Source organism: Mauremys reevesii, linkage group 1 (genome assembly GCF_016161935.1).
Source record: "Mauremys reevesii isolate NIE-2019 linkage group 1, ASM1616193v1, whole genome shotgun sequence".
NCBI classification, from domain to species: domain Eukaryota; kingdom Metazoa; phylum Chordata; order Testudines; family Geoemydidae; genus Mauremys; species Mauremys reevesii.
In genome coordinates this window covers 313,759,515-313,780,080 of record NC_052623.1, presented here as the reverse complement: position 1 = coordinate 313,780,080, position 20,566 = coordinate 313,759,515, and the positions used below count along the sequence as shown (strand labels likewise).

Genomic DNA, 20,566 nt, shown 5'->3' with positions numbered 1-20,566 from the left:
GGGTCACTGTCAGCTCCCCTTATAAAAGTAAATAAAATGTGTATAAAACCACTAACGATTGGACAGTAAGGATTGGATTAATCTGCTTTGGGATTATGTGTCTAATGATGCAGAAAAAGTGAATGTGGAATTTATTGGACTGGGTAGCTAATATTTATGAGAATTCAGATATATCATTGTGCATGTAATCTTTCCTATGTCGTCTGGACAAGATTAAGAGAAATTCATTTAGTTAATTCATATTCAAGATTATGTCAAAGTATGTGTGAAAGTAAACACTTGGTGCAGGCTATTATGATTGAGAAACCCAAGGGGCCTGTTATAGCACTGACAGATATGAACTGACAAGCAGTGTAGTTGCATGTCATCCTCTTTAAACCATCAGTACATTTTTCTTTCATGGCACGCTCAGTTCAGGCCTTAATACATCTATATCAGCGTTTCCCAAACTTTTTCAGCCACAGAACACTTTTTAGCCCATTACGAAACACTTATAATATTATTTTGTAGTCATTTGGTTTTCAAATAAAAAATTGCGTTATTTATGTTCAAATATATTTTATTTTATAAAACAAAGCAAAAATACAAATTTAAACAACCTGCACTAACAATTTTTAACTGGAAAGCATGTATAAAGTAGTACAAGAATCAAGTGCAAGAGTCAAAATTAAAAACAGTGTTCTACTTAAAAAAACCCTGTTTTTATATATACACGAACACCAAACAAATTAGAGTTTTACTTGGAAAATCTATTTTTATAAACAGAAATACAAATTTGGATTTAATGGGATTGGTGTTTCTGCATTTTTCTATCACAAATTAGCTTAATATTAGAATAATGCTGGAAAGTTGAATCCTCATGTCAGGCGCAGCATCAAGTCTATTCCTATATTTGGTTTTTGTTGCAGTATAATACGAAAATCCCGTCTCACACAAATAAGTTGTAGCAAAAGGAAGGAGCACTTGAACTGCATGCAGCAAGCGCATGCCTGGGGCGGCAAGCCACGGGCGGGGCACCTGCCAGTTGCTGTAAGGGTGGCAGTCAGGCTGCCTTTGGCGGCATGCCTGCGGGAGGTCCGCTGGTCCCATGGCTTCGGCGGCAATTCAGTGGCGGGTATGCCGAAGGTGCAGGACCGGCGGACCTCCTGCAGGCATGCCGCCGAATCCGCGTTACCAGTGGATCGCCCGCAGGTGCGCTGCCAAAGGCTGCCTCACTGCCGTGCTTGGGGCGGCAAAATACATAGAGCTGCCCCTGACTGCACATTTAGCCACATTATGGAACTGTTCTATTAGGCTGCTCCAAAAATTATTCAGCGGAAAATCCTTAAACTTTTGTTTCAAATCAGAGTCAGAAATTAAGTCAATTAGGCTTTCATAATCGTGCGCAGTAAAGTCAACTGGAATTACAAATGGATTTCGAGCCCAACCATTATCATCAGTAGTTGTAGGAAAATATTCTAATAAAGAGGCCTGCACGTCACATAAGTGCTGTCAAATGGTGCTAGAAACTTCTTCATGAACTGTCGAATTTATTTCAGTCAGAAATTCATGTACTGTAGGGAAGCAGTCGAAGTTATTCTGTTCTACAGAAGATGCCCAGAATTGCAGTTTCTTTTTTTGACGACGAAATTTTATCCATTGTAGTAAAAATAGTCACATTCTTTCCTTGCAGCGACAGAATAATTTCATTTAATTTTGCAAGAATATCAACAACATATGCAAGTCTCATCAGCCACGAGGAATTTGTCAGACAGTCTTTAAATTTTCATCCTGAATTTTCTGAAGTGAAGAATACCAGTAGTTCACTACGAAGCTCAAAAAGCCTCACAAGCACTTTTCCTCTGGATAGCCACCTCACTTCCGTATGTAAAAGAAGCGCTTTGTGCTGACTACCCATTTCCTCACACAAAATTTTAAATAACCTGGATTGAAGTGGTCGAGATTTGACAAAATTGATAATTTGTACTGCTTCATCGAGCACAATTATCAGCTATGCTGGTATTTTTTTTAACTGCAAATGCTTTAGTGTGTAGAACACAATGACTCTTAGTGCTTTCTGGTGCCACACTTATGATTCGCGTTACAGCTCCCTTCATCTTCCCGATCATTGCCTGAGCACCGTCAGTACATACATCAATACATTTTCCCCAACTAATTTCATGCTTTCTGATAAAATTGTTGATGCAGTTGAATATTTCTTCTCCAGTTGTGTTGCTTTGCAGAGATTCACATAAGGGCAGGTCCTCTTCAATAATATTACTAAATCTATATCGGACAAATACTAGTAGCACAGCAAGTCCTGAAACGTCAGTGGACTCATCTAGCTGCAGTGAATGCTCATGGCAAATTTTCAGTCAGCAAACTAGGTCTTTTTCTATGTCATTGGCAAGATCTTTAATACGGCATGCAACAGTATTATTTGACAACTGTACAGCATCAATTTTTTTACCAGACTGCTCGCTCAACATGCACATTACAGTATCTTTCGCACAAGGCTTGATAAGCATTTCTCCAATAGTGTGAGCTTCTCCAGCAAGGGTTATACGGTAACTTACTTGATAAGATGCCTCTATTGCACTTTCGTTGTCTGTTTTAGCAATTTTAATCATTGAAAGTTTACAATTTGCAAGTGAGTCACACTGCCTCTTGACAAAACTTATATCTTTGTCTTTGTATTCAGCATGCTTGGTTTCCAACTGCCTACGAAGTTTAGCAGGAGCCAATGAACTGTTTGCTAGTATTTTGTTGCACACGACACACTGCGCATCAGGAACATCTTTATTTCCAACACACGTAAAACCAAAAGACAAATAACTTTCATCATACTTTAGTTTCGGTCTTTTAACACCTGTTTCTTCTTGTTTTTTGATATACTTCAGTGGAAATTCTTTCACCTTGGATAACTCACTAGTACTAACAGCTTTTTCGGCAACAAAAGACTGCGATTGTTCATCCTCACTTTGAAGTGTCACAATATTTTGCTCGTTTATTTTGGCCACTGTTGAGTACCAGAAGAACTTGCTTTTCGTTTCAAAGTTCCTTCTTTTAGCCACAAATCCATGGTGATTAGGTTTGGTAACAATATTTAGAAATACTGATTTTTGTCAAATGTTGCTTGTCACATATATGTATATTGTTTCGAGCAAAGCTAGTTTAGTTGTGCTTATCGCACACATGGTAAAGACCCACAGGTTTGAACGTGTTGAGTGAATATGTTATATTCACCATGGTGTAAAGGTGTGTGCATACCGCTGTAGTTCGCACAGCCTCGAGCGGAAGGGGTATGATGTCACTAACTGAAACGTGCCCGAAAAGGGTAGACGTCAACATGCTTGTGTGCCATGTTCTCTTTACACCATGATATTCAATACGAGATCTATCAATAACCGGAAAAAGAGTTTTATGTTATATTATAGTCATTCAAAAAGAGTTGTAAACTATGCTTCAAATATGCCAAATTTAAAATTAAAAAAATTTAAAGATCCTTTTTAAAAATTATGATTCTTTCATGGAACACCTATTCACATCATGCGGAACACCAGTATTCCGCAGAACACAGTTTGAGAAACACTGATCTATATAATTGAGCCATACATGGGCATAAGAGGAGGAAGTCCCACAGCTATCTCCTTGGTGTAACCACAGACACGTGAAACACATTTGCTGCTGTGCAAGATGCAAAACGGGTTTTTTTTGTGTCCTCAGTCAATATGAGGCTGCACAGGGTCTGTCTGCAAGGACTACAAATGCTTTCCAAGGCTACAGATGTGCTCAGATATCATGGTGATGAGCATGGTATAAATTCTTAGACAGGTTCTTGTGATATGACATCCAAAATAGGCTTAATGGTGTCTTAAAACAGAAATATTCCAACTGTGCAAGCATTGTGAAATGTCTGACAATACATGGTATTATAGGGCCTATTAGTGTGAATAAATTTTTATACCAGTGACCTGAAATGTGTCTGTGTTAAATATATTACCACTAACAACAGTTGCCTATGGACCTTTCTGCGGTAGAAGTTAAAGTTAATAGCGTGAAAGTTGAATGACTTGGCAGGGCACTTTGTTGTTAAGCACCATTTAAAGTGTCCCCTTCCTTGCTGTGGTTAAACTTTATTGTTTTAACCATGATTTAATGTGAAGGGTTTCCTGAGACCAGTATTCCCCCATGTACTATGCTCTGTAAATGATGGATCATGTGGTTTGAGAGCTGAACTGAGCTGAGATGACAAATTTAATTTCTCTATATTACCAACAGAGGGATTTTCATCTAAAATTATAAACTAGGAATTAGGGCTGTCAATTAATTGCCATTAACTCATGCAATTAACTCAAAAAATTAATCATGATTAAAAAATTGATCGCAATTAATCACAGTTTTAATCGCACTGTTAAACAATAGAATACCAATTGAAATTTATTAAATATTTTGGATGTTTTTCTACATTTTAATATATATTGTATTCTGTGTTCTACTTTAAATCAAAGTGTATATTATTTTTTATTATAAATATTTGCAATGTAAAAATGATAAACAAAAGAAATAGCAAGGAGTCTGGTAGCACCTTAAAGACTAACAGATTTATTTGGGCATAAGCTTTCGTGTGAGGTTTTTTACCCACAAAAGCTTACGCCCAAATAAATCTGTTAGTCTTTAAGGTGCCACCGGACTCCTTGTTTTTTTTTGTGTGGATACAGACTAACATGGCTACCCCCTGATACTTGGTAAAAGAAATAGTATTTCAATTAACCTCATACAAGTACTGTAGTGCAATCTCTTTATTGTGAAAGTGCAATTTACAAATATATATATTTTTGTTACATAACTTCATCACAAAACAAAACAATGTAAAACTTTAGAGCCTACAAGTCCACTCAGTCCTACTTCTTCTTCAGCCAATCGCTCAGACAAACAAGTTTGTTTACATTTACAGGAGATAATGCTGCCCTCTTCTTATTTACAATGTCACCAGAAATTGAGAACAGGCATTTGCATGGCACCTTTGTAGCTGGCATTGCAAGATATTTACGTATGAGATATGCTAAACATTTGTATGTCCCTTCATGCTTCGGCCACCGTTCCAGAGGACATGCTTCCATGCTGATGTGTTAATTAAATTTGTGACTGAACTCCTTGGGGGAGAATTGTATGTCTCCTGCTCCTGCTCTGTTTTACCTGCATTCTGCCATATATTTCATGTTATCATTTTCTCGGATGATGACTCAGAAAATATTGTTAATTTTAAGCACACTTTCTCTGCAGATCTGACAAAACACAAAGAAGGTACCAATGTGAGATTTCTAAGGATAGCTACAGCACTCGACCCAAGGTTTAAGAATCTGAAGTGCCTTCCAAAATCTGAGCGGGATGAGGTGTGGAGCATGCTTTAAGAAGTCTTAAAAGAGCAACACTCCGATGCAGAAACTACAGAACCCAAACCAACAAAAAAGAAAATCAACCTTCTGCTGGTGGCCTCTGACCCAGATAATGAAAATGAACATGCGTCAGTCTGCACTGCTTTGGATTGTTATTGAGCAGAACCCGTCATCAGCATGGATGCGTGTCCCCTGGAATAGTGGTTGAAACATGAAGGGACATATGAATCTTTAGCTCATCTGGCACGTAAATATCTTGCGACGCTGACTACAACAGTGCCATGAGAATGCGTGTTCTCACTTTCAGGTGACATTGTAAACAAGAAGCAGACTGCATTATCTCCTGCAAATGCAAACAAACTTGTTTGTCTGAGTGATTGGCTGAACAAGAAGTAGGACTGAGTGGACTTTCAGGCTCTAAAGATTTACATTGTTTTATTTTTGAATGTAAGTTTTTTTGTACATAATTTTACATTTATAAGTTCAGCTTTCATGATAAAGAGATTGCAGTACAGTACTTGTATTAGGTGAATTGAAAAATACTATTTCTTTTGTTTTTTTACAGTGCAAATACTTGTAATCAAAAATAAATATAAAGTGAGCAGTGTACATTTTGTATTCTGTGTTGTAATTGAAATCAATATATTTGAAAATGTAGAAAACATTGAAAAATATTTAAATAAATGGTACTCTATTATTGTTTAACAGTGTGATTAATCATGATTAATTTTTTTAATCACGATTAATTTTTTTAATAGCTTGACATCCCTACTAGGAATCTTAGAAGCAGTGTTGATAACTATTTTTGATGTGCAAAAATCCCCCAGTGGCTGTCTGATTTATGAGATCACAAACAATAGGATCTCTGACTCTCTTCCTCCTGCTCTGCTTCCTAGACGGTGTGGCACTAAATTCACACATTTCAGTTTATAGGTCCCTGAGGTTTTATTACCTTAAGTGTTTCTAATAAACAAGATAAGGAATGTGCTCACCTACTATAAAGTGAATGAAGCACTTTTGCTTCACTGCTGCCAATGAAACCCACAAGTGTGCCTGGAGGGGGCAAGAAGCACCCAACCCCTCTCCCTCCGTCAGAGAAAACGGAGCTGTCTGGCACAGTCCAGAAATTGGGTGGGACCTTCAGGGAAGAAGTTTGACTGGGGGACCTGAGAAATATGCTGATTCTGCTCCTATGGAACGAGGCCCATAAATTAAACCTGTGTTCCCCCTGTGATGCCTCTGAGGAAGGTATTGTGCCTTTCCCTGGGTGTGAATCCCCTCCTCCATGACACAGCATCTATCATAGATGCAGGAGATGCAGATTATACCCTTGTACCTCTGGGCATGAATCAAATCCAGCAATTCAGTTTCCTAAATGCTTTAGGAAGGTAATATATAAAGTCTACGGAAAAGAGGGTAATCTGCAAAAGGAGGAGAGATTATAATAGTTCTTGTAAAAACGTTGTAATCCCTTCTATCACTCAGCACATTTCAATTTTGATTATGGCAACTAATGAGGTTGGGAGCTGAGTTTATAGTTTCCCATTTGTCAGTACTAGATTAATCGTCATCGGAGTATGCCAATACAATGAGGTAAAATTTGCAGTGAATCTTTACAGTCGAACTGATTTGAATTTTCTAAATTCATTACAAAGGGTGCATTTTAAATGTAGTATAAAATTGAGCACGTAATATTGTTTGCAGTGTCTGCAGTTCAAAAAAAGACTTAGGCACAGCTGCAATGTTCCCACGCAAAAGACTGGTCATGTCTGCTTTACAAATCATAGAACTGTGGTATATGGCAGGTTTTATCCTGCCATATTGACAATTAGTTACAACCAAGCTTTGCTATCCCTTGGAGATAGTGACAGATCTGATCTCATCATTTTGGCTTGTAAATATTCTAAATTGTCTCTCACAATAGAGTAGGAGTGATTTGTATCTTTTCTAGTGTAGAATGATTTGGACTAATTAATGGAATTCAGGACATTGCTGACATCTGGGTCCAATAAAAATAAGTGAACACAGAAAATAAACATGCAAATAAAAAAAAATCTGGTACAACATGGTATAAAGTTTAATCCAAATAAGGCTAAGAGCAGCCCTTTCTGATGTCTCATTGATATGAAAAAAAAAATGTTTCTTGGCTGGTAAATGTGCAACAGCTGGCAAGAGTTTTTGCCAAGTCTTATTTTAGATTTTTCAGGGAATTTCTGCTCAGTAAACTGTTGCTCTGATTCCCAAGGCATACTTAGCTGGGGTTTCTGGAACTCCAGATTTTTCTGAGCCTATTGAATTAATACATTTCATTATGGAACTGCTGTCCTGAGAGGGAAAGAATGCACAGTAGTTACTGAGTTGATGCAAATACAGACAACCCTGAGAAAGGCAAGTAGCAGGACACACTCAGTGAACTTAAAATAACTAATAGAGAGGTGTAAGGAAAACAGGCATGCGAGTCTTTCAGTGATACGTGGTGTGACATCTCTTATATAGATGGGAGAGTTTGAAAGTTGATTTAATATCCCCTAAATGGTTTTACTGTTTTTTGCTTTGAAATTCTATTTATATGTCTGCTTGGGAATGGGATCCATTTTAGAAAAGTTAGTCATAGATTTTAAAGCCTATAAACTGTAATAGGATCTTTCTTTAAAAAAGCAATTTACTCTCAAAACTGTGCCCTGCAGAGGAAAGCAGCATATAAAACTTGTTTCTGATGAGTCAGAAGTTTATTGCTCTTTGCCATGAACTACTAGTTATTCCTTTTTTCACTTAAGGGGAAGATTTTTATAAAATGATCTCATTTAGTTTAGATCTGTACTTTCAGAAAGTACTGGATAAAGAGTCTCAAGAAACGTTTCTTGGAAATTAATTTAAATTGCTTTGTATATGAGCACCATAGCAGAGATTGAAAACAGACAGAAGGAAATAAACACAGGGTGCTAGTAAAATGAAACGTATCAGGTTGTGGTGAGGTTTCTACAGGGATCACTTATTACATTCATTTGCACCCAGCTTCCTTATTAATGACCTGAAGGAAGTGGTTAGTGCATATTGATTTAACACACAAATGACAGTGTTACCTTGAGTGACTTGAGTGGTCAGCCAAAGTTTGGGGCCCTGCAAAATGTTTCCATTAGAAGGAGAAGTTGATCATATGAGTCAGATATGTTTGTTGCAATCCTGTTTATTGACAAAGAATGTACCAAGTCTTGTTTTGAGGAATCAAACGAGATGGTTTCTTTGTTCATGACTCCAAGACCCTTTCATCTAGCACTCAGCCCAAAAGCTCTCTCTCTAGGCTTTTTCTCAGGCTCAAGTTCTCAATGCTTGTTCAGGCTATGTCTGGTGCTTCCTTGCAGCCTTCTCTGCCTGTTTCTGGGAGTTTCTCTTGCTTCCCTCTCTCATGTACAACCTTCTACTAAAACTGCTCTCTGTATCATGAACACTAAAACAATACCCAGCCATGCCCCTCTCCCATATGATTCAAATTCCTGAGTGCTCTGCATGTGGCTTTGTTTTGGGCAGTGGCATGTGCCTGTGTTTGGCCTGAAGGCAGGGCTGGCTCCAGACCACAGCGGCAAAGCGCGGTGGGGCGGCGGGGGCGGGGGGGGGGGCGGGGGGGCGGACGGGCCACCTGCCTGGCCATGGGGAGGTCAGGCCAGCGAGCGCCGGACGGGACCGACGAGGCACGCGAGAGAGGGCGCGGGCGCCGGCCGCTGGGGCTGCGCTCCCCCTCCAGCAGGCATGGGCAGCTCAAGAGGAGCCGCCGGAGCGAACCCCCCCGCCCCGCGCCGAGGGAGGTCGAGCAGCGCGGCGCGACCAGCGACCTCTGCAGTCATGCCGCCCGAGGTCCGTCGCTGCCTCCGCGCTCCGGGGCGCCTCCCGCGCATGACTGCTTGGGGCGGCCAAAAAGGTAGAGCCGCCCCTGCCTGAAGGCCACTGCTGTTTCATAAAGAGCTGAACTGTGATTAAAGGAAGGGCAAAGCCCCCCTCCCCCACCAAGGGCAGTGGGTCCGCCCATCAGCTTCAGTGACATTTTGCCCAACCCACAACTACAATAAATTGTGAGGTGCTGCCAACAGAAATGAGGTCACTTCCTGTTTTTCTCTTCATTATGAATGAAATTAATCTGCGTTCAAAAGGCTCACACAAGGGGTGAAATCCTGGCCCCACTGAAGTCAATGGCAAAACTCTTGTTGATTTCAATGGGGCCAGGATTTCACCCAAGCTCTATGCTTCACTTAAGGGCTACTTAAACTCTACTTTGAAGGCTTAAGTGGGATTATGTGGTGAATAACCTGTGCTGGCTGTCTGCACAGGGTGAATTTTGTTTTATAAAAGAGGGTGTTAAAGAGCATTTTCTATGAAGTGTCACTGACTTGAAAGCTCTTCATGCCTTGGGCTGACAGAACCTAAATGTGTTAAGCTGCATTGCAAATATACTACATGGCATATCTTTTCCCCCTGAGTTTTTGGTGAGGGCGTGGGTTGTAAACGAAGGGATGACTGGACAGAAAGTATTGATTATTATTTTGGAATCTCATCAACTTTGTTTTTTTTTAAATTGAAGTGGACAGACTGTCTGCATACAATGGGATTTTTGTTAGTTTTTGCTGTTTAAATTTTTTACAAATGCTTCAAGACTGGCCTACGAGGCATTTTAGAAAAAGCGGAATTATAAACAAATGATATAACCTTGTCTGTATATTTTTTTCCTTTTCTCTCTGTTACAAAACAATAAAAAAACCTTTAAACTGTACAGATATGGACAGGAAATAACAAAATAAGATTAAATCTGGAAAAATGTAAGCTGACAAAATAAGTCAAAACACAGATATTCAATGGTAGGGAGATCATTGGAAAGCGGTAATACCAGAAGAGACCTAAGGGTAGCAACATACGGAAAATTAGAAAGGCGTTTCCAATGCAATATAATAACTTAGAATCATAGACTCGTTGAATAATGATATCTTATAGCTCACCCTGGAGGATCCCAAAAAGCTTTGTAGACCCCATATGCAGCAATCACATCATCTACCAATAGGGAGCAATCATCTTGGGGATGTTGTTAAGGGAGTTGCAGGGAGAGTGCTATGTGTTTTGGTGCCCTGGGCCACTGCTGCTGGGTGGTGCTGGAGGGGGAGTGCCCTCAGAGGGGCAGCTCTCTGCATTCCAAATGCTCTCCTCACTGCTGAGATGGTTGGCAGGGGGCTTGGCCAGACTGGAGCTGTGCTGTGTGTTTGGTGCCCTGGCCCCTGCTGCTAGTGTGAGGGTACCCTTACAGTGGAAGACCCATCCTGAGCTCTCTTGACTGTTGTAGATATTGCTGGAGCTGCCCCTAGACATTTCATGCCCTGTGTGACCCAGGATTAATGCTGGCCCTGAGCAGCTGGTTAACGGTACCAGGACCTAAGGACAGTGACAATTTCCTTAGACTGTAACAATGACTGAGTTAGGTAGGTGAGCAAAAAAAAACCAGTGCAAGAATGTCTGGGGTTCTCTCTCACAACCAGAGGCTCATATTGAGCTGTTTCACTGCTAGAGAGATCCATGAATATAACTCATTAATTTTAGGCTTAAGAGAGGTTCTACTATGACACCTTTTCAAAAAACACAGACTGATCAGTCATATTTTGGGTGGCAGAGCTTTCCCTGAGCGTGAATATGCTTAATTTGGTAGTCATACAATCACTATCTGCCTAAACACACATCTAAGGCCACTGGTATGGAAACAGCATCATGGGTGGACCTCACATACACAATCATTCTATGCTACTCCCCTCCATTTTGGTGAGTTAACTGTGGAGAGACTGGGTTAATGCTACTGGCAGTGCAAGTGGCCCCCAGAAGTGTGTCTAGGTGAGGGCTTTGAATTGCCCCAACTCTCAGTCTACTGGCAAATAACTGTAGGGCAGCATAGTGGGTGAGCACAGAGACACCTTTTCAACTGTTGAGCAAGATGCTATACACACAATGTTCCCCAGACTCCTGGGAGGCATAATGAATTCTGTTGAACAGCCATAATAGCTCCCTGGCCAATTTGGAAGCTCAGGTTGCTCTGCCTCCCACAGCACTCCACAGTATACAAAACCATAGCCTCCTTCTAGTCCTGTGTTAATTATAGGGAGCATCCTGCTGCCCACATAAACTAGCAACATTGCACATTAATGCAAAGATAGGATAACTCCTGAATCGAGCTGATCAAAGAGCATGGATAATTATTTCCAAACACGTTATTTACTGATTGACAGGAAAAAAAACTGGAAAGTAATTTGGCAAATTATCTTTGGCTATTGATGGAGGCAGCCAAATAGCGGAAAATGTTATTGGGGAATAAATGATTCAACAATGAATGAAAAACATAATCCATAAATTAGTCATGATTATTATTTAACTAGCTTTATTATGAAATATTTTTACTAAATGGAGTAAGAACAGGTGTTTCCAGGGAGGCCACTGTATCACAATAACACACTAAATTTAGGTCAGAAATTAGGGTTGTTTCTCATAATGAGGGATGCAGAGAAGTAGCTGACTAATCAGTCTGGGTTCCCTTTAGGAGAACTTGTTTATAGCTTTTGCTATAGACTGAGTAACTGCTCCCTGCTTTATCTGATGAACATACCAAGACTATTTTCTCCTGTGTTCTACAAGTTTTGGATCCTTTCAATGGGTTTACTCCACTCCCTTTGTAATCTGTTAGTTTTGCTGATTGTGGACTCAAGGCACAGTGTGGGGGGAATTTCATACACAACAAATCACTTTCTGATGTTATATGTTAAGAAATAACCCTGGCAACTAAAATTTTCCAAAGCCATCTTTGCTCTCCTGACTTCTTTCCCAGTTTAGATTATCCAATCCACTTACCCCAGTTTCTCTCAAAAGACATAGGCTACAGCTACACTACAGCACTTCAAAACTATTTCATGGGACTGGGTAACTCAGGGGATTAGTCATGCGCCATAGGGTTCGAGTCTAAGCAGCACTCGGTTTTGTATGGTCTGTGTAGCTGCACTGCTGTAGAGCTTGTGCTGGAGACACTCTAAACCAATGGGAGGGAACTCTCTCTTCGGCTTAATAACTCCTGCCTCCACTAGCTGTCTACACTGGCACTTAGGTCATGTAGTTTATGTTGCTCAGGTGCCTGGACTATTTACACCCCTGAGCCACGTAATTTATACTGAAGTAACCTGTAGTGTGCACAAGGTCATAGTTTATCAGTTTTAATGTCCACACTGTGCTGATTTCTCATTTCTTCTTGTTCAAGTATGAAATATTCTGTGCTATTTGAACTTCTTGGGGCTACCTTGACATTTTTCATGTTGCTCCCTGAGGCCAGAGAGCAAATATTATTGCCAATGTTTATATCCCTAAGATTCCAATGTAACATTGCTGTACTAGTCCTTCAGAGTACACTAGTCAAAAACTGATTTACACTTTCTTTTGAGATGGGCGGGGGTGGGGGGGGGAGGTTAATTAGGTGATCCTGCTTAGTGGCACTCCTTACAACTTGTCACCATGAAAAGGACACACATAGAAACACTTCAGGTATTTTTCAAATAAAGACTATCTCACGGAACTGGATAGCTCAGTTTTGTATGCTGAGTGCCACAAAATGAGGATCTCCCTGATTCTCTGCCCCAGCCTTTGCCCTAGCTCAGGCAAGGGCTTGCTCTAACTTGTACCAGCTGTCAGTTGTCTCCAACAGACCATTTGTGGATAGCGAGAGTGCATGGCAATCTGGCCACTCCTCCTTCTGCCCTCGACATACCACCCACCATCCCTGGCACGAAACCCTAGACCTGAGTCTTTGCAAAGGGAGGCTATGCTCCATTCCTCTTAGCTGCCTGAGTGTCACAAAAGGAGCAGGCCAGAAAATCTTACTTTCAAATTGTTGATTCAAATGTAGCCCTGGTCACTATGCTACACAGCAACTAAACCCCCATCTGGGTCCATGCCAGCTGACTTGGTCTCCCAGAGCTTGGGCTATGGGGCTGTTTCATTGCTGTGAAGACTGCTGGGCTTGGACTGGAGACCAAGCTCTGGGACCCTGTGTGGTGGAAGGGTCTAGAGCTTGAGCTGTCGCCCAAGCCCTGAAGTCTACACAGCAATGAAACAACACTGCAGCCTGAACCCCACAAGTCCGAGCTGACCGGCACAGGCTAGCCGCGGTCTCTACTTGCTGTGAAGGCATACCCTCTAGTGATCAAATGTTATTACCCACTGGTGTCTATTCACTGGCCTATCTCAAATGCATTTTCTGCTCTCAGTCCAGGCCCCAGTAGATGGGTGTCCACATCAGAAAACACAGCAGCAGCAGCAGAATTGCCATCCTGTTGGCAGGCTCAACAGACTAAAAGGGCTATATAAACTGAACCAAGCAGAAAGAGCAGGAGTACTTGTGGCACCTTAGAGACTAACCAATTTATTTCAGTATAAGCTTTCGTGGGCTACAGCTCACTTCTTCGGCTGCATAGAATGGAACACACAGACAGAAGAATGTATGTATAAATATCTTCTGTCTGTGTGTTCCATTCTATGCAGCCGAAGAAGTGAGCTGTAGCCCATGAAAGCTCATGCTGAAATAAATTTGTTAGTCTCTAAGGTGCCACAAGTACTCCTGCTCTTTTTGCGGATACAGACTAACACAGCTGCTACTCTGAAACCTGAACCAAGCAGGTCCCTCCATGAGGTTTATTGGCAGAGTACTATGGGAAGCTTGCCCCTATGGTACTTATTCTGTGGTTAAGTAGAGGCATTCAGGCTCCAGGCATGTCCATTTAAAACCTCATGATTACTGAATTTAACTACATGTAACCAAGCCTTCACTTGTAACACCGAGAGACCCCAGTTGTCTGCGGGCAGGATCGAATGCAGGACCTCTGGAGCGTAGTGCATGAGCCTCTACCGCATGAGCTAAAAGTCAACTGCCTGTTAGGAAAGCTGTAGAGCAGACTCATTTTATCTCTCTTTCTCTCTAAGTGGTCTCGGTGCCACTAAATGGGACAGAACATCACACCCAGGAGCTGTGTGGGTTACATACAAAAGGGTAACGTGAAATAAAATGATGAAAGTGTCATTTCAAAGGAAAATGATAGAGTGCCTGGAAATGGTCTTTGAAGCTTAATTCTGTGTGGCCAGACCATTTCTATGTTCACAGCTGTGCAAAAACCACTTGCTTATACCCTGGTGGGGAATAACCACAGGGAAAAAATGATTTCAGAAAGTGAATTTGACAACATTATCTCTTATGTCTTTATCTTTTCATTGGTGCATTTTTCATGTAGGCCACAAGTCTTCCTTTACTAAATCATACATCTTGACCTTGGGTTCTTTTTCTGTCAATTAACTTCTGTCTTTGAAAACAACCTCTTACATAGGGCTTCTCCTCATGGAATTTGGCTGGTTACTTTACTTTTAATGTAATTTAGAATGTGGATACGCATTTCTTATATCACATTTATTCACACTAGCTATTTTTACCTGTTCCTTTCCAATTCATTGTTTACATGCTTTAGTGTCTCTTATGTCCCTGATGTCTATAACTGGCACAAATGATATATGCCTATAACTGGCACTCACTGATCCTAAGTGAAAATATTTGTTCCATGTTGACAATTATGCCCCTCAGGCTATGAAGTTTTTTTAGACTGCAAAACAGAGACACTGTTTGTATGCTCCAATTCCCCTATTCTGTTGTATTTAATCAGGGAATATGTAGAACCTTTGTTTTGTGAATCCTCATAGATAGAACTTCCTTTAAAAGTGGCTAGGATTGATAGACAAGCTGCCACTATTTTGATAGTTGATCAAGGCCCGTATAGATGTAAATGGAATGCAAATAACTAAATTCACCCCTTCAGGTATTTTGAATCAAGTCTGTATTGTCACTTTTACTAGAAAATAGCATCAACATTTATGAAAAAAAGAACTTTAAGGCTGCCAAGTCAAGCACTCAGAAATTAGGAAATGCCAAAATTAAGATTACTCTCTTTATTAATAATACAGACGTACATTAATGGCAGTCTTTAATTATATGATCACACACTCTTTTTTCCTACAGCCCTGCTGTCTCATTTGGTGCACTGAATAGACCATGCTCACTGAATGGGTAGTTATTCAATATTTCTTTTTCCGCATCATTTAGTGAGTAGCCACAAGCCTTATTTACTGTACACCAGCCAAACCCTGCACTGAATGCAGACTTATTTATTTCATCATGGGCTTTTCTATGGTGCTCTCACCACAGCAACGGAATGCTTCAGAAACATTAATTAATCTTCAAAACACCCCTTTAAATGGGGGTACTCTATATCCCCCCTTTTTACAAATGGGAAACTGAGGCATTGAGGCCCAGATTCTCAGAGCTATTTAGGGACCTAACTCCAACTGATTTCTATGGGAGTTAGGCACTTCAATATCTTTGAGGACAGGGGCTGAGTGATTAAAGTAAAAATTGTCACATGTGCCCACAAACTTTGGGTACCTGACTTAGGAAACCTAGGGCCTAATTTTTTCAAAGTGCTTAGCATTTTTATAGCGCAGCACCAGCTGGCTTCAGATGCAGTTGTGAACACTCAGCATTTCTGCTAATCTGGCCACACGTGTCTCAAGTTAAGCACACAGGTGAGTTAGAGACCACTAGTGAAAAATGTTGGTTTGTGACTTGCCCAGCATCACACAGAAACAGGGACCCTATATCATGTATTCGAACACAGGATTGTGATGCATATGCACAAGGAATTGAATCAAAGTCTCACAGGCAACCTGAATTCTGGCATCTCCTAACATTTGAGTCCTTGACTTTGCAATCAATGTTCATGTAAGGTAATTTTTTGGACTGTAAATGTCTAAAAAAATGTAAAATCACAGTGAAAAACACAGAAATTCCATCATGTGGAAGCATATTAAACTCCACATGGATCATCAGCAGGGTTGGGATCTTTAGATTCACAGCATAGATCTCTGCCACTTGAGCTAATAATTGTTATCCTCAGTTTGGAGCACCCAGTAGAGGGCGATGAGACACACATTTGGTAGTGTGGTTTGTAGTTTGTTAGAGAAATGTTGAGAATTGTGGGTTCAAGTCTAGGTCCTAGAGAAGAGTGTGCACTAACCGTTATACCTGCTTCTGCCCCGTACCCTCATCTACTCTGATCCCCCTTGCTCTTCCCATGGTTGTCCTGCCATGGCCCTCCCTCCTCTGCTCCTATTTTCCCCTCCCCACAATTTGCTGCCTTTACTCCTTCCCTCTCCTCAACTCCTCCCCATCTTCCTCTGGTTGCTCCTCTCTTCCTCTCCCCTCAACTCATTCCCCAACCCCCCTGGCTTCTGCTTCTATCTCCTTCCCTGCCATTGCCCCCCTCAACTCTTTCTGTGTAGAGCCTGTGATCCCCCCCCCAACACACACACCTATCCCTCCCACGCCTCTTCCCTCTGCATTTAAGTCAAGCTGCTTCCTCCTTCTCCTCAACATTACCTATGTACCTGCAATGGGCAGATCTGACAGCGTAGGAGAGAGAGTTTCAGTGGTGAAGCCCAGTGCTGCGGCTCCAGGATGAAACATGTTAGGTCACTCTGTGGGGATGATACATGTCCAGTCATGCAGAAGAGCTGTGGGGGTATGGAGCATGCTCAGTGCAGATGGAATTTTTGAGACTTTAACTGCTAAACTTTACAAGTCTCTACAGAGCATGTGCAAATAGAGATTTCCAGAGGCTTATAAGCTTGGTCAAATTTTCATGGGGGTAACAAAAGGCATCTTCTGAAGAACTCCTCTCTACTGCCTCCAGCCTTCAGGGAGGATAGGTCCATCAATGCCTATGAACCAAGATGCTCAGTGATGCAATCCCATGCTCCTGGTGTCCCTAAACCTCCAACTGCCAGAAGCCGGGACTGGATAACAGGGGATGGGTCACTTGATAATTGTCCAGTTCTGTTCATTCCCTCTGAAGCCTCTGGCACTGGCCACTGCAGGAAGACAAGATATTGGGCTGGATGGACCACAGGTCTGACCCACTCTGGACATTCTTATTTTCTTATGTTTATGTTCTTCTGAAAGCTGTTTCACTTAATGCAGCTGCTTCTAGACCATAGAGTAATATTGTTAGAACACTGGGTTGATAAATTTTCACTTTGTACCAAACTGAATGTTTTTATTAGTCCATAATTTCATCACCTGCTGGGAAGCACTTGTAGCTAAAGTACAAAGTCCCATAAAGTCCCTGCTCCAATGACTACTGAATTATTTATACACAGTGGGACACTTCAGCAGGAGAGCTTGAGAGAGACTCACCCTAGAATATCCAATAAGCCAATGACTAGGGCAATCTCCTGCAATGTGGGAGACCCAAGTTCCAATCCCTTCTCGGTGTCTGACAGAGGAGGGAATTCAATCCAAGTTCCCCAGCCCCCAGATGAGTGCCCTAACCACAGGGTTAAAAGTTATATGGGAGGTGGCCACCTCCACCCAGAAAAATCCATTTGTTTTTCCTGAAATGTATTCTTCTGATTCACCAAAATGTATCACATTTTTTGAATTTGGTTTGACCCAAACTTTTTTTTAAAAAAATTCAGAACTATCAGCAAACCAAAAAATCACTTCTTTGCCCAGCTCTAGTATATGTGCTGGTCTGTCCTCTAGGGGTTAGCAGCAATGGGACAGATGTTTTACTGCTACTGAGTGTCGGTGAAACACTGGTCTTATGCTGTGCTAAACATATTAAAAAGAGAGGGTTCATGGGGGCAGAGATAGAGGCTCTAGTGCAATCCAGCCAGACTGATCTCTCCCTTACTTACACTCACACCCACCCTCTGCCATGAGCCTACTGAAAATTTGGTGCAGTGTGTTCAGCAAAGAAGGATTTCCCCAGCTCTAGGAAGGCAGATGGCACATTCTCATGCTCTGCTTGAATGACCAGGCGAGGTGTGGACCCAGAATGCAAGCTAAGTGCCACTCTCATGGGGTTAACAGACATGCTGCAGCGTCTCCTTTGCAGGCCCCAAAAAGACAAACAAATCATAGATAAGTTCAACAGCACTCAGAACACAGCCTCCTTGTTAAGGAAAGTCCTTCCCTAAACCACGTGGCTGTAGGAAAATATTTGGTGGGACTTCTGCTATCTAGCTGGCCTTTTGATCAAGTCGGTTTTGTTTAAAATTGAGGATTTTACAAAGAAAGCACAAAGAGAGAAGCAACGCTGTTCAGAGCGCTCGTGGCATGAGATGTATGTTTTGTGTCGCGGATATCATATGGAGATGAAAACACAGTAATGCTGCTGTGTGTATTGGAGCCCCAGGCTGCAGGCATGTTGCTGTGTTTCCTTTATTTGTTTTACTACTTCCCCTCAAAACTTTTTGCATCATTTTGGAGCTTTTCCCAAGTTGTGGTTTGCATCTCCTGTTTGCTCGCAGGAGGCCTCCAGTGGATGGCATTAAGTTGTGTTGCCATGGCAGAGGCTATTTGTTATAAAGAAAGACTGTAAAGAAACAAATGCCATTGCCCTCATGTTTGAGGGATGGTGAGGAAAATATGTAACATCTTAATCAAAAACTATTTGACTGGTGCATGAACTTTAGTTATCTACACATTGAAAACGTGGCAGAATTTGGCTCCTTCAAATGTGCTTGAACTGGGCAGAGCCCATTCCACAGCTCTGACTAATCCACTTGTCGTGACTGGAATATTTAGGGTTGCTTTTTTATGTCCAGGTAAATCAAAGCACAAGAACTAAGGCTCTGAAAGCAAAAATACTTTAAAAGCTCAGGGTGCTGAATTGGGTGGCTCCAAAGTGGTAAAAATCCACACACTTGACAAATGTCTCTGTTTATTGTTAGGACTTTTTCCAAGTGACTGAAAGCGTAGTTGAAACCTGACAACTCTTTCTCCCCCTCACATTCCAAGTAAGGAACCAGTATGTGGTAAGATAACAGCCTAGTGCAGAGACTCTGATTATGCTGAAATTTTACATGGAAGTTGACTTCATCCAATTAATAAGAGCAGGAAATAGGTTTTGTTTTCGCTTTGGAGGGAAACATTAAGTAACGGCTTTATCTTAATTGGTCAGGCATTGCCCAAGGGACCAAAATTAAGTGGCTGTGGGCCATCGGAGTGCTCAAGAACGGTAGAATTAACACCCTGATAAAAAAAAGGATTCAGATTGGTTTTCCAGCTTAAAAATAATAAAGTTCTACATGCCAAAAAATGTAATACAATAATGGAAAGCCCGGAGCTTATACAATGGGATCTGATTGTGATCTCAGTGCTCCATTTGTATTCATTTGCAGTGTGAAACAAAGGAAGGTGTTTGGATCCTCTGTCTTTATATAAAGCCTCTGCTACAGCACTCAGGCTGGTCTTGAACCAGGCTTCCCACAGTCTCGCTGCCAAATCTACAAAAATTTTCCTGGCTGACATTCAGGAAAGTACAGCTCGGGCAGTAGGATGGAAAGTTAAAACACTCTGCCTGGATACACTGAAACATATACAAACACTGCTTGACGTATGGCGTTGATTCACTCTGCACAAGCTGTCCCCACTCTATCCTAAGGGGAGAGAATTGTGAAGCTCTTTAAAATCATTTCAGTTAAGAGCTTTAGATGTTAGCAAGAAGAATAACCTAAACACTCATCAAGGCACTTTCACTCAGGGAATTAGCAATGTCAAATCAGACTGTAACAATCTTCAAAGTAAGGGTGGGCTTGATCCTTGAATGTGCAGCAGCGGGTGTATTAAAAAAAATAACAATGGTTGAAGTTAGTATTATTCACCATGCAATTAAAAGATTTCCCTGAACATTAGGGAAATTGTAGACATTTAGATGCTCAAGGTTACTCTTCCAGACTAGGGGTAGCTATTCTAATAGCATAGCATGAGGCACAAGCCTTATTTACAGTAGTGCCATCCAGTTAGTACCAGCTACCACAGAAAACCTCTGCTCATGGGACAGGAAATGTCTGACTGCCACGGGGAGCATAACAGACACTTGCCTTGTTTATAAAATATCACTGACTATGAGAATCGTGTTAACTAAGGGGTAAATGCTGCCCTCTGCCTCCCTCAATTCTGTAGAGGATCCCCTGGTGGCAGAATGTGTGGTTCCACTGTGCAAGGGGAGGAGGATCTTGATCTGAGGAGCTGTTGCAGAGGGGGCCCTGCTGCATGTGAGGTCCAATCACAGCAGCAT

The 20,566-nt window shown here is 41.4% G+C and overlaps 1 pseudogene; it reads right to left on the bottom strand.

Moving 5' to 3' along the window:
* Positions 1-781: 781 nt before the first annotated feature.
* Positions 782-3,079, bottom strand: LOC120376283 (annotated as a pseudogene).
* Between the last annotated feature and the right edge of the window lie 17,487 nt (positions 3,080-20,566).